This window comes from Neophocaena asiaeorientalis, unplaced genomic scaffold (genome assembly GCF_003031525.2).
Source record: "Neophocaena asiaeorientalis asiaeorientalis breed wild unplaced genomic scaffold, Neophocaena_asiaeorientalis_V1.1 scaffold356, whole genome shotgun sequence".
Classification (NCBI taxonomy): domain Eukaryota; kingdom Metazoa; phylum Chordata; class Mammalia; order Artiodactyla; family Phocoenidae; genus Neophocaena; species Neophocaena asiaeorientalis.
This window is the reverse complement of record NW_020172269.1, coordinates 1,443,744-1,459,304: the sequence shown is the minus strand read 5'-3', so window position 1 is coordinate 1,459,304 and position 15,561 is coordinate 1,443,744.

The following is a 15,561-nucleotide window of genomic DNA, read 5'->3' as shown; positions in this document are numbered from 1 at the left end:
TTTACGCAGAATGTCTGCTTATGAAGGGAGATTTAACTCTCTGTCCCTGGACTTTGTCTTTGCACTGTTGTAAGCACTGTGTCGCTAAACTGCTTCTCTCTCTCTACTGTTTTAGCATTGCCTCGGCAAGCCTTTCAGCGAAGCACCAAAATGATGACGCCGCTTCTCCAGCTGCTCTTTATGCCCCCCGTTCAGCTCAAAAACAGCTGCATCCTGGATGTCGAGAAGCCTTGAGATTGTACAGAGTTGAGGGCAAGCAGGAGAGTCCATCTGCCCCCTGCACTCTGCCCTGTCCTCTCTTCCATCACCTTGTCTTTCCCGTGACAGCACAGGCCGTGAAAGTCACCCAGCAGAGAGACGCCAGGGCAAGCAAGAGCGAAGGTGACAAAGGGACCTGATGTCCTTCTCATGGGACCCTGGCAGGAAGGAGGCCAGCCTGGATCAGAGTCCCCAGCGCAAAATAACAAAACAATAATGACGACAAACAGTGCTCCCGTACATGGCCACATAGGAATCCTATCTCTGTGCTTCTGTTACGTCCCAGTAGGAAAACAATCCGATCACGCCATCTGTATCTCTGGTCTAACCAGTGAAGAATTTTCCAGCCCAGGTTTTAGCTTCCTATTCCCCACGACCTACTGCAAATAAGAACAACAGGAAAGCTCTCCTGTGTGCCTTTGGGATGGAAGGGGCGGGGGACCCTGGAGAGAAAGAAGGAAGAACCCCTGGGGCCCATGGCGTCTGGGACCCGACAGCATCTGCACCATTACAGCTGCGCCGGCGGAGCCCAGAGACGCCCTCTCACCTTGCCCCGCGGAGACGCCTTCTCACCTTGCCCCGTGGAGACGCCCTCTCACCTTGCCCCGCGGAGATGCCCTCTCACCTTGCCCCGCATGGGTGGGATCCCAAATTATAAAGGTGGACTAGCAACGGATTAAAAGGAACAGGGATGCCCCTGGATGAGCTTTGCTCTTTTGTCCCTATTTTAATCTAATCCCTGACCCCCGCCCCCAAAATATATATATACATATAGTCAGAATTGGGAGAAGTTGTTGCCAAAACTGGTGCTGACAATAGAAATTAAAGCCACACCCTTAGATACTGCAGGCAGGCAACGGATCCCCTCTCCTTTTCCCCTGATTTGTACCCTGGGATTTCTCTGAAGCTTCCCCCGGTAGGCAGGGCTGCCTGTGGGGCTCCCAGGGCTGGGTTGAAACCCCTACCTCCCAGTGACGGGGGCAGACACAGCCCTGCAAGTCCAAAGACCCACCACCTTGCTCCCTTTCTGCTCAAATGTGATGCTCACCTCTAGCCACCCTGCTCTGGGATGTGCTTGAAGACAAAGACAGCGGGAACCAGTGCCCGGAGGCGTGAACACCAGCTTCACATCCCAAGAGGGACACAGTCACCGCAAAGGGGAACTGGGGCCAGTCCATCAAGGCATCTTGCTTCGTTAAAGTCCCCTGGCCTGTGAGCCTTTATGATGGCGCCTTACCTGTAGCTGTGAAAAGCACTGGATTAAAAAAACTAAATAGCAAGAGGGAGGGGATTTGGGGCTATGTGTATACGTATAGCTGATTCACTTTGTTATACAGCAGCAACTAACACAGCACGGGAAAGCAATTGTATTCCAATAAAGGTGTTAAAAAATTTTAATAAAAAATAAAATAATTTGAGCAGGACATAAATAAATAATCCAGCAACAATTTTTTTTATTTCACTGAATAACTGGAGTCTCTTAAAGTATTACGCAAGCCTGCTTAAAAATAAATAAATAAAGGGTTTAAGAAGCCACCCCCAGAAGGTGGGTGAGGCGAGTGAGAGAGACTCTGCCCTGCAGCCGGGAGGCTCCTGTGTGCCATGCCCACTGGTGGAGACTTGGACAAACAGAACTGGGCCGGCTCCTCAGTGGGAAAAGTGAAAAGAATGGGAAAGTTCTGTCTCTAGTGCATGGCTGCAGCAGTGCTGGCGGGCGGGAAACGGCACAGGGCGTATGCTTCCCGCTCTGACCCAGGTGCGGGGCCCAGGACCCTGTCCCCGGGTGGCCAGGCTTCAGGTACTGCCCATATTCCTGCCAGGAGTACTAACCAGTCCCAAGTCCTGTCAGCGCAGCTGGCTGCTGTACTGGGAGAGGGAGAGAGGAGGCCTGGGGCTCAGGGCCTTGGACCGGTGGACGGGGAGTGGAGTCTGGAAGGGAAGGAGGGAGGCCTCATCTCGGAGCTGCGAGGGTGGGAAGGGGAAGCAAGTGACCCGGCGCAGCTCACGGGGAAGGCGCAGACCCCACACACACACTCGCAGCTGAGAGGAGGGGGTACGTCCCACTCACCACCACTCCGCACCCCGCCACCCACCAGCCCTCGCCCTCCCCACAGCTTCAGGGGGAACTTGGTGATCCTGACCGAAATGAAGGGATGTGCCAGAGGGGCCATCCAGACTCCTAGGCTGTGTGATCCTGCACAGCGAATTACCCTCTCTGAGTCTCAGTTTCCTGAAATGGAAATAGGGACGTAAGCCCATCCCGTCGGGTGCTGTGAAGAGGGAATAAGGACCCCATCTGTGAAAGGCTTTTCTCAGAACTGGTCACTCTCATCGATAACACTGGGAAGGAAGACCGCCAGGTCCCTGCAGAGAGGGGGTTGGAAAGCAGTCCTTGGTTTTCAGAAGACGCCAGAATACTGGCTCCCGAAACGCGGCTGAGAAACCAGTGCCGTCTGGGCATCTGTCTGAGCCCAGCTCCGGCACCAACCAGATAGCAAGTTTTTGTCCTGGACAGACAGAGCCTGGGCCACAGACACACGGACAGCAACAGCTCAAAGCGCAGCTGCTTGAACATAACGTCCCGGCCCAGAGGAAGGAGCGGTTGCTTCCGCCCGGATGCAGCAACCCTGAGAGGAAGCATCCTTGGCCCTGCAGGGAGAGGGGCCCAAGACGGCAGCAGGCACGGGGAGGGCCACAAGGAAAGGCTGACACGGGGGTGGGAGGGGCGTGGACAGAGGAGCAGTGGGCGCTGGCCAGCAGGGTGCCTCCGTGATGGTGGGGCAGCCCCAGCCTGACACCTCGCTTCCCCAGAGCCTGCACGTGGCTGCATTCCCAACGAAGGTCTCCAGGTGGGACCACCTGAGGCCAAGGCCACGTTAGAGAACCAACAGTGCTTCTCAAGCTGCTGTGCTGAGTCAAGGCCAAAAGGTTGGCCTCCAGAGAGTGTGAGTTTGGTTTGCTGGACCTCCACCCTTCACAGGGCTGTTTCGCACCCAGGGGCACCTGCTGCCTCAGAGCAATTCCACTTCCGGGCAGGAGGCTCGTGCGCTCAGCCAGAGGACAGCTCCCGACGCCCGAGCCTCATGGAAGCTGCTCTCCTACAACTTGCAGGACGGAGGGTCTGCAGGGCAGAGCCCTGTCCGGAGCAGCCCGGGGAGCAGCGGGGATGGAACTGGAGGAGGGAGGCCAGCCCACCCGTGAGGGAGAGTAAAGGACGCAGAGGCAACGTGCAAAGGAAACGGGAGGATGCACTGAGCAGACGCAGGATGAGAGGCAACGGGCATAAGCGTATTGGGTGAGAGGGCCCAGCCCGACGCCAGATGGAATAGAAGACCCCGGGACGGAGCAGAGGGCAGCAGGTTATGACCCTGAGGGTCCCACTCATTAGCAGCCCACGTGGGTCGGCGCAGGACACGCAGCAGGACCTCAGGATGGATGGCTGAGCCGACCCGCTCCGGGGACCGCAGCACAGGGCTGGGGACCCAGGGAGCGGCTCTTGTTGGCATGTCCCCCAGGACAGCAGCTCCGGAGAATGTCATTAGGGCAGGGCGAGATTTGAATCCTCTCGGATTTGCGAGAGATTGAGAGGTTTCTGGCCACAGCTAAACACCAAGAGCAGTTTTGCACAAAGAAATAAAGGTTTTATTTTCCTGAACCTCCGTTCCTATTCAGAGTCCCAAAGGGAAGAATTCACACCAATCAAAAAAGGGATTTATCAACCAGAAAGTTCAATCTTGTTTCCTGCCAAGCCCAGTCATTTATAAAAATAGCTAGATATTAGGTTTTCCAAGACAGAGTTTCACCAGCTTCCTGATTTTTCAGGATCCAAAAGCAGAGGGGGGCTGGCTGGGACGTCAGGGGTGATGCTTGCTTATGGAGACTCAGGCAGGCAGAGGCCTGCAGGCTCTCAGCGCTGTGCAGGATTCAGAGCAGCTGAAGAAAGTACCAGAGAACAGGGACAGATGGAGGAGGGAGCTGGCCGAGGTCAGAGCGCCCGACGCCCCACAGGGAGGCTCCGTGTCCCCATCATTCCTTCTTCCCACAGAGACGTCCAGGCCCTGAGCTGGAGGGGTGAGCACAGCAGGGACCACACCTGCTTCCAAGGTGTGCGCAGCCTGGCAGGGACCCGGGAGGGAGGCAGAGGGCAGTGCCGCTTCGGGGATGCCGAGCGGGGCTGTGCTGGGGAGAGCTTCCCGCAGTCCCCAGTCACCGAATCCCTGGGTGGCACAAAGGAAGACCCCGATCCCTGTGTCACGCGGTCACTCCCTCATCAGTGCAAACACCGCAGAGATGCCTCTCCGCCCGTGAGTGCAGCTGCCAAGATGCTGTTTAGCACAACAAACATGCCAGTCAGGACACAGCCAGGGCCACCTGACGTCACCTCATTTTCCTCAAACCCTGGAAGGTTCTCTGACAGGACAGATGAGGCCAACGGTGCAGATAAGCAGGGACCGGGGGCTCCAGTGTGGGTGTGCAGCCCCCGGCAGAGATGCCCCCCTTTGCCTGTGTGGTTCCCTCTGCGTCTTGCATCTGATAGGACGCCTTCACCTTGGTCCCTTTCCTGCTCTGCCCCGCCGGCTGCAGGGCGGCTGGGAGTGTCCAGGGGTGTGGGAGCGGATGCCGCAGGCACGACGGGGCCACTCCTCAGGCTAGGGCTGTGTGGAGGGTTCCCGCATGCGCAGGTGTGAGTGCACAGTCCTGGAGCCTCGGGGCCGCAGGAGCAAACACCGGGGAGAAGCAGGTGACTCGTCCTTCTTTCCCCTGCGCTCGGCTCAGCGGCCTGGGGTGCTGCCTGCTCGGGGTTTCCTTGGGCGGGACCTCATTCTCCAGGGGCCTCAGGGAGAGCCCCCAAGGCGACGCAGGGAGGGAGGGGAGGGCTTTCCTTCCCTCCACCGAGAAGATGGAGAACCAGCCCGCACCCCCCACCTCCCCGGCTCCCCTCCGTGGGCAGCGGCAGACCCTTTGTGAGGGATCCCCAGCTTCTGCCAGTTTATCTGGCCTCAGCCTCCCACGTGTTTCAGGAGCCCCTCCATGCGGTAGCCGGGGCCCCACTCCTGCACTGTGTCCATAAAGTTCCCTGGATGCTTCTCAGGTCGCCAAGAAGAAAAACAAAAAATGACTGGACCACCCGGTTGTAGGGACATCCTTGCAGGATTGATTTCTGCCCCATGAGTGAGCGGGGCACTGTACCACGTTAAACCATCCCATTCCTGTCCGAGAGCGTGCATTAGGGATTGAAGATATTTTATCAAGCATCTTAATGTAACTGTTCCTGTGGACCCCTAGGCAGAAGTTACTGTTTGAAACAATGTCACTGAAAGCTGGAGCTCACAGTCAGCACGTATGTGGAAGATGTTAGATCGGCTGATGTCTACCGCTGCTAACTTTGCCACCACTGTTCAGAATAGCATGTCAATGAGATATGCAAATGGGCCCAAATGTAATTTCTTATGTAAATAAGAATTCCAAAATAGGAACTGTGGAAACAGAGAGCTTCTCTTAAGGTAAGTTCCACACGGGCCATTTATGTCATTTATAAAACTCCTGAATTACAAAATGTCAGTGCTCGTGGATATACAACTGCTGGCTGTTGAATATTATTGCATTCAAAGCAAAATCCACATTTCAAGACGTAAGCAGACAGGCAACATGTTGGTTAATTACCTTTGTGATTGAAGTTGGATGGGATAAAAGCCCATTTTCTCCTCAGCCTCAGAGCTGAGGACATTGTGCTCTGCGAGTACCGAGAATAGTCCTTTGAATGGCTGTTTCATATTTCCTTAAATGAGGTACAGAAAAATCTCATTATAACAGACCTCTCTGCTATGCCCCAGATTTTGTCAAATGTCTGGTTAATTCGCTTCTGCGTAAGTATAGTAAGTTCTATCTTCCAGCCAGTTTAGACCAGGAAGCAGTTCCAGGCTTTGTCGGCTGGAAGTGAATGGTAGGACTTGGCCTTGGGGTTGAGCAGCCCCTTCGTGCCCCATCAGGAGCCTCCCAGCCTTGACCTCTTCACCTGCAGGGCAGGTGGGTCCTGGCTTTCCAGGGTCCACACCCAGGTCAGAACCACCGAGCATCAGGACATGAGGTGGGGAGGGCAAAATTCCGCACATGCCCCCACTACAGCTCTAGGTCCTGAGGAGCCGTAACGGGAGCAAAGCAGCCAGCACCTGTGGGGACTCAGCAGAATGAATGAGTGAGAGGATGGAACATTCCATGAGAATCTGCTTCACAGGGTCTTTAAAAAGAGGTCAGCTGCATGCATAGAACTGCCCATAGCCTCCTTGACCTTTTGTATTTCTGTGGTCAGTTGTAATGTCTCCTCTTTCATTTCTGATTTTACTTACTTCAGTCTTCTTTTTTTCTTAGTCTAGCTAAAGGTGTCAATTCTGTTTATCTTTTCAAAAAGACAGCCCTTAATTTTGTTTATCTTTCCTATTGTTTTTCTGGTCTCTATTTTGTTTATTTCTGCTCTGAGGTTGATCTCTTCCCTCTGATAACTTTGGGCTTGTCCTTCTTTTTCTAGTTCCTGAAGCTGTAAAGTTAGGCTGTGTATTTGTGATCTTTCTTTTTTCCTAATGTCGGCATTGAACACTATAAACCTCTCTCTCAGAAGTGCTTTTGCCGCATCCCATGAGTTTTGGTGTGTTGTGTTTCCATTTTTGTTTGTCTCAGATATTTTGATTTCTTTTGTAACCCATTGGTTGTTCAGGAGTGTGTTGTTTAATTTCCACACATTTGTGAATTCTCCTCCCATTCTTGATTTCTTGTTTAATACCACTGTGATTGGAAAAGGTATGATTTTGGTCTCCTTACACTTGCTGAGGCTTGTTTTGTGACCTAACCTGTGATCTATCCTGGAGAGGGTTCGGTGTGCACTTGAAAAGAATGTGTGGTCTGCCACCGACGAGTGGAGTGTTCTATATATGTCTTTTAGGTCCATTTGGCCTAAGATATGGTCCACTGTGCCCTTATTGATTTTCTGTCTAGATGATCTGTCCGTTATTGAAAATGGGATGTTGAAGTCTCTACTGTTATTGTATTGCTGTCCCTTTCTCCCTTCGGGTCTGTTAGTATTTGCTTAATGTTTTTAGGTGCTGTGATATTGAGTACTTACATATTTACGATTGCTATATCCTCTTGAATTTGCCCCTTCATCATTATATAATGGCCATCTTTGTCTCTTGTTACAGTTTTTGCCTGAAATTCCATTTTGTCTGATATAAGTTTCACAAACCGTGTTCTCTTTTGGTTTCCATTTTAATGGGATACCTTTCCCCATCCGTTCACTTGGAGCCTGTGGGTGCCCTTACAGCTGAAGTGAGTCTCCTGAAGCATGTCTTGTTTTTTTTAATCCATTCAGTCACTCTGTGCCAAAAGATTGGAGAGTTGAACCCATTCCCATTTAAAGTAATTATTGACAGGTAAGGACTCACTAAGGCCACCTTATTCATGGTTTTCTGGTTGTTTTGCAGTTCCCTGGTTCCTTTCTTTTTCTTCTGCTGTCTTTCCTTGAAAATTGATGTTTTTTCATGGTGCTATCCCTTCTCTTTATCTTTTGTGTATCTATTGTAGATTTTTGCTTTGTGGTTACCATAAGAGAAGCCTCATTTTAAAATGCTATATTACAACATTTATATAATGTGTGTGTATGTGTGTGTGAGACACTGTTTTTTTAAAAAATCATGCCTTTTGGCTTCTCTACTAGATGAGACGTAATAGCAATGAACATTGTTCTAATGGAAAAATCATAGCACATGACTCTTTAAACAAACAGCTTCATTGAGATATAACTGACATACCATAAACTGCATATATTAAAGTATACAGTTTAATACATTTTAACATGTGTATACATCCATGAAACCATCACTGCAGTCACAATAATAAACAAGAACCATCAGCCCTAAAGCTCCCTCCTGCCCTTTTGTAACCCTCCATCCCTCCCTCTCTCAGAACAGCCACCTGTCCGTTCTCTATACATTAGTTGACAGCATGTAAATAGAATCAGACGTACAGAATTGTACTCTTTTGGGAGGAAGGACATTTTGCTTTCTTCCATTCAGCGTAATCATTTTGAGATTCAACTATGATGTTGCAGCTATTCATAGTTGGTTCATTTTTCATGCTAAGTATATTCCATTGTATAAATACACGGCAACTCATGTCTCCATTCCCCTGTAGATGGACATTTGCATTGTTTCCAGCTTTTGACTGTTACAAATAAAGCTACTATGACTATTCGTGTACAAATCTTTGTATGGACATAGGCCTTCGTTTCTCTTGGGTAAATATATAGTCCTGGAATGGCTGAGTCACATAGTAGGTGTATGTTTACTTTCTTAAGAAGCTGATGGGCTGCTCTCTGAAGCAATTCCACTGGTTTACAATCCCATCTGCATGGAAGAGTTCCAGGTGCTCCATACTCTCACAAATGCTGGGTGTGGTAATCCTTTTCTATTCAGACATTCTAATAGGTGTGTAAAGATATCTCATTTTCATTTAAATTTGCATTTCTCTAGTAACTACTGATGTGGAGCATATTTTCCTCTGCTTGTTTGCCATCTGTACAACATCTTTGTGAAGTGCAGGGGTGAATATTGTTGTCCTTTCTTAATTGGGTTGTTTGTCTTTTCATTGTTATATTTTGAGTTTTATATATTCTGTGTACAGATCCTTTTTCAGAAATATGATTTTGGAAATATTTTCCCCAGGTGTGTAGCTTGTCTTTTCATTCACTTAATAGTGTATCTTGAAGAGCAGGGTTATTAAGTTTGATGTGATCCAACTTACCAAATTTTTTTTCTTTTATAGATTGTCTCTTTGGTGTCAAATCTTAGAAATCTTTAGCATAACCCAAGATTATAAAGGTTTTTTCTCTGTTTTGTTCTAGAAGTTTTATAGTTTTTACAATTAGATCTATGATCGATTTTGAGTTAATTTTTGTGCATGATATGAGATATTATTTGAAGTCATTTTTCTTTTTGCATATGGACCTCCAATTATTCCAGCATCATTGGTAGAAAAGACTATCCTTTCTCTCAGAACTGCCTCTGGACACTTGTCATTTGACTATGCATGTGTGAGCCTGTATCTGGACTTTATCCCATTCCTCCAAACTATTTTTCAGTACCACTTGGTTGTGATTACTTCAGCTTCAAGATAACCTTTAAAGTCAGTTAGTTCTCCAAATTTATTTTTCAAAGTTGTTTTATTATTCTAACTACTTAGAATTTCCATGTAAATTTTAAAGTTAATTCATCAATTTAAACAAACAAACAAAAAAAGCTTGGAGTTTTGATTAGATTACATGAATAGCAGATAAATTTAAAGAGAATTGACATTTTAACATATTGAGTCTTCTGAGCCATGCACACAATTTATTCTCTCAATTTATTTAGTTTTTCTTTAATGTTTCTCAGCAAAGTTTTGGGATTACACTGTATAGGTATTACACATCTTTTGTCAGATTTATCCCTAAAAGTTTCATATTTTGATGTTATTGTAAATGGCAATTTTTAAAGTATCAGTTTCTGATTTTTGCTATATAGAAATGTAGAAATGCAAGATAGGTAGGAAATATAGAAATACAACTGATGTTGCATATAGATCTTGTCTCCTGCAATAAAGTCATTTATTAGTTATAGAAACTTTTATAGATTCCAAAGGATTTTCTACATAGGAGGTCATGTCATCAGAGAATAGAGACTTTTACTCTATTCTTTGCAAACTAGATGCCATTTATTTCTTTTTCTTGCCTTATTGTAGAATTTCCAGTTCAAGGTTTAATAGAAGCAATGAGGGTAGACATGCTTAGGTGGAGTGCATTCAGTTTTTTTACATGAAGAGTGATGTAATTTGTCCGTTTTTGTAGATTCCCTTTATCAGGTTGAGGAAGCTGCCATTTACTCCTAGTTTGCTGAGACTTTTAATTAGGGATAGATGTTGGATATTTAGCACTTTTTATTAATTTACTTTATCTTCTCTGCTGGCATATTGGCTATAGTTTTTTGCTGTGTCATTTAGAGAATTTATTTAGAGTTTATAGTAGACATCTTTGACTTAATTTGGTCTACTTTCAAGTGGTATTATGCCATCTTGCATGTAGGGTGGGTGCTATTATGATCTCACTTTACAGATGAGAAAAACCAGGTTTAGAGATTTCATAGGAAGTTTCAGATTCTGGAGATTTTGTAGTTATTGTTGCTATTCTCCCATCATTTCTTATTTTAGGAGCACTTTCCTTCCTCCTCCTAAACACGACCTTGCTCTGAGACGAGTAAAATGCTTATCTAGTTTCTTGTTTTATTTAAGTCTTATTTTCACACTTAACTGTCAAGCATATCAGGAATTTATTTTAGTGTATAGCGTGACATCATGATCTAACTTTTTATGATAAAGATTTCGCCATGTCCCAACACCATATGTATGTATGTGAAACTGTGTATTTATACAATTTACACTATCTTAATTAATGGCACACGAAGTATTTTGACCTCTGCTTGGTCATAGCTCTTCCTATCTCTCTTCTTTCGAATAAATATCTCAGCCATATTAATCTATTACACCCTAGGTGAATTGTTTTTATTTTTTCACCTCCTGGAATTTGGGTTTTGCACAGAATGGCATATACACTTGTCGCTCTTACACATTTTTCTCGGTTTTCCTATTCAAGAGCCCAGTGCATCTCCATCTAGTCCAGTCTTACTTGCATATCTAAGTAAAGAGACAAAAGCTTTATTTCAACACCCCACGCTTTTCTTATATGTGCAGACATCATAGCTTCCCATTATTCTCATATATGTGACTTTCTCCATTGTGTTTCTAGTTGGTGGTGCCTGGGATGCAAGGAAGTTATTAATTTGTATACTTTGATTATGCTACAATATTATAATTTTTGATATCTTTCAAGTAAATTCTCTGTGTTTTCGAGGAAGAAATTATATCACCTGCAAGTACTGTGACTTCAGATTTTCCTTTCGACTCTTATATCTTTCACTTTTCTGTTTATTATTTAGCCTGTCACACTGGCTGGAATTCCCAGACCACCAGGAACAGCAGCAAACATACCCATTCTTTCCTGCTTTGTGTGGGAAGGTCTCCAGTATTTCACTGATAAAATGTGAGGCAATTACTTAAGATCAATATGAGTTTTAGCATGGTGAGGAAGTATATACCAGAACTTTGGAGTCTGACTTTCTCAAAGACCTTTCTGCAATTATTCACTTTCTTATACAAAACTGTTTGTTTACACCACTGAGATAATATGTTATTTTTTTAAGTTTTCTAATTTAAATGCAAGCTTGCACCTTAGGATAAAATGTTTTAAGTTGTGATAGGATAGTCTTTTAATATCCTGTTATGGGTTGTTTTATTTTGCTTTGTTTTTAGTTTTAATTTAGGATTTGACATCAACTCTTTGATCCTTTACTATATTTTTTCAGATTTTGATTTCCTAATTGCATACATCTCCTTTAATGAACTGGTGAACTTTCCATCTTTTTTTGCACTTGGGACAGATTGTATAATGTGAATAATCAGCTCCCTGATATTTTTTTAAATTTTGCTTATTTATAATCTAGACCTGGAACATTTTTAGAGTCAATTAGGCAATACATTTCTTAAGTCAATTTTATCAATAGGTAATTTTTCAAGCTCTCTGGTTTTTATTTTACTTTGGGGGAAAAACATCTTCTTCAGAAAAGTTCCACACTTTTTCAATTTAATATCATTTCCTTCTGCATAACATTCATGTTTCCTAAAAAAGAAAAACCTGCTCAAACTCTGTCACACACCTTCTCCCTCATTTCCAATTTTTTCTTCTTTCTCTTTCCTGTAATAAAATGTATTTTTAAGTCACAAAAAATATTGGATTTAATTGTTTCAAGTTTTAATGCTTCTAAACTACTAAGTTCTACCTTTATCTTTATTAATCTAGTCGTCCCAATTTCTCAGATTTATATTTGTGGCTTTTCTTTCCCACTAACTTCTTGAGTTCAATGCATAGATCAAAGTGTGTACATCAAATATAAAATTAGGATTTGTATAAAATTAAAAATATAAGAACTCAACAAGTAAAAACAATGTGATACTGTTAAAGCAGTTCTTAAAATAACATTTAAACCTTGATTTTTGAAGATCATAGTTTTATCAACTTTTGTGGCATTTGCTTTTGATACTTCATAGATTGGGGTCTTTTATCTTAACTGTGCTTTATTTTGTGGTCTACTATAATCACTTGTTTTAATTCGGTGAAACTTGAAAGAAGGTATAGTTTCTGATCATGAGATTAAAAGTTTGGATTATCTAATAATAACAGCTGCCATCATTATCATATTCTAATAATAAACTTTTAAACTGCAACTGTTATCACAGTGGTTTTTTTGGTTTTGTTTTGAGTTATTTTTATTTATTTATTTATGGCTGCATTGGGTCTTCACTGCTGTGCGCAGGCTTTCTCGAGTTGCGGTGAGCGGGGACTACTCTTCGTTGCGGTGCACGGGCTTCTCGTTGTAGTGGCTTCTCTTGTTGCTGAGCATGGGCTCTAGGTGTGTAGGCTTCGGTAGTTGTGGCTCGTGGGCTCTAGAGCACAGGCTCAGTAGTTGTGGCGCACGGGCTTAGTTGCTCCATGGCATGTGGGAACTTCCGGGACTAGGGCTCGAACCCGTGTCCCCTGCATTGGCAGGTGGATTCTTAACCACTGCGCCACCAGGGAAGCCCTATCAAAGTGTTTTATATGCGTTTCCTTATTTACCTTATTTTGCATAAAAGCCCCTGAAGGGGGGCTTTTTTGTACTCATCTTAAATGAGAAAGTCAGACCCAGATGCTAAGTGACATGTCTAAGATTTTACTGTCAGGAGCAGAGTTCAAATCTGAATCTAATGATAAAGCTCTTTCTACTGCAGCACATTGCACACCATCTGAATTATATTCATTAAAGTTCCGCAGATGTTTCTTTTTGTTTCCTTCATTTCTCTACAACCCAACAGGGTTTTTCTGGGTTTTTTTTCTTTTTTCCATCTACCACCAGTTTATTGGAAGCATGTTTTTTTGTGTTTCTAACACATTCCGTGGTTTGGCACAGACCACATCGCAGCTGTGATAGAGCTGTGCAGCACCCCACGCATAGCTGAGTCAGTGGAGCTGGGGAGGATGACTTCTTTAACATCTGCAGCCCATCAAGGGAGCTGATGCCACAGAAACAGCCCCGCCAGACTCACGGGTCCTATCGGGAGTACCAGGCTGGTGTCCGCAGGGACAATCCCCGGCCAGCCCAGCAGGGTAGAGATGGTCAACGCCCACCAGCCATTCCCTTGGAGGTGTGCCCACAGGTCCTCTGAGGCCCCGATGGCATGCAGCCCAGCTGCCCATAGCTCACCAATGTCTGCTGTGGCTGTGGATTTTATGTGCCACATGTGCCCAGATACTTGGCTAAATATTATTTCTGGGTGTGTCTGTGATAAGGGTGTTTCTGGAAGAGATTCAACTGAGTGAAGCAGGTGGCCCTCCCCTATGTGGGTGGGGCTCATCCAACCCCCTGAGGGCCTGCGTAGAAGGAAAAGGTGGAGGAAGGGGGAATTCGCGCTGCCAGCCTGACTGTGTGACCCAGGATACTGGCCTCCTTCCCTGAATGAGACTCACACCATCACCCTCCCTGTTCTCAGAGTGACGCCACCAGCTTTCTGGGGTCTCAGTTTGCAGACAGCTGATTGTGAGGCTTCCCAGCCTACATAATCATGTGAGTCAACTTCTTATAATAAATCTCTTTAGATAGATGATAGATAGATAGTCAGAGAGAGACACAGAGACAGACAGACAGCCACCCTACTGGCTTGGTTTCTCTGGAGATCCCTGGCTACGACACACCCTATATGGGCCTTTGCCACCCCTGTCCCCCTTCCCCCCACATCCTCACACCTTTCAGGATCATGTCTCAGACAAACCACTCACAGCCAAGCCCTCGTCTCAGGGTTTGGTTTTGAGGAACCCAAGCTCAGACAATGCCAATAAGAGTTAACTTTCATTTCTACCAAAAGAAAATCTGCCTCCTTATTTTGCTTAATGTTTTAGCCTTGAAATCTTTGTCTAATACCAATAATACTGCCCATGCTTTCTCTTAGAGAACACAGACAGAAAGAAAATCGTCTTTTAAAATCCTCATTGTCTAATTTCTTTCTCTTATAACCTCACCGAGTTGACTTTTGTTTTCTAGCCTCGTGTTTGAGAAGGGACCCTCCATGTTTATCGTGATTGTCGACGGGCTTAATCCAGCTGCAAACATCTTATTTACGCTTTCTTCTCTGGTACCTTTTCTACCAGTTTACTGACTTGCCATTTTTATTTTGCATTTGCTGTCATCTCTCTTAATGATTTTGTAGGAGTGAAAGGATGAGGAATCCGGGCAGTGTGTGGTCCTGCCCCATCACACAGCAAGAGTGGCTACAAAGTCCCCACAGCTCAGGCCGCATGTTAGTGGTGCCATCACAGATGAACACACAGGGAACAGAACAAGTGAAACAGAGCAGGACCCTATGGTCCTTCCCCCTCGTGTCCTCCACCCGCCTTTTGTCTATAGAAAAATCTTTAGTCAAAGAGTAAATTTAATCAAAGAAGTGAGAAAATGCAGAAGCAAAGGAAAACAGTCAAATAGGACAACATAATAATAATTTAGTCATTAAGCAAAGTCAATGACTTTAGTTCCTCCTCAAGGGCTATAGATCATATTCTGAGCCGTATCCTGTGAGCTGTGTTGCAGATACTGAAACCCCTGCCGGGTGGAAGAAGTTACTACATGATGACCAGCCTGTAGCCAAGACACAAGCTTCCACAATTCCAAGAACTGGCCTCAAAGAAATGGGAACAAACAATCCTGGAACTGAAGATTCTCTGTACCTAAAACAATCAAGACGATGCTGGTCAGACCACCGATGACCAATTTCAAGATGACTGTCAGAGCTGACTGGGCTGTTTCTGCATGTAGCCCCCTCCCTCCACCTATAAAAGCTCTTGCCCCCTGACTGTCAGTGGGGGGAGTCGGCCTTTGGACAGGCGTTAGCCCTCCCCTCCCGTTGCCAGCATCCAAAGTAAAGCAAACTTTCCTTTCCACCAAACTTGCCTCTTTATTGGATTTTGAGCTGTGAGCAGCCAGACCGCACTTTCAGTAACACAGGCTCAGTATATGAAAGGTGGCATATCGGTGGTGAAAAATAAAGTGGGGCCCTTCTGCCTTTTCTGCTTTTCTGGTAAAGTAGGAAAAGCGCTCCTGAGCAGGTACTGGACAAGGCCAGGGGCCTCTCGAGGCG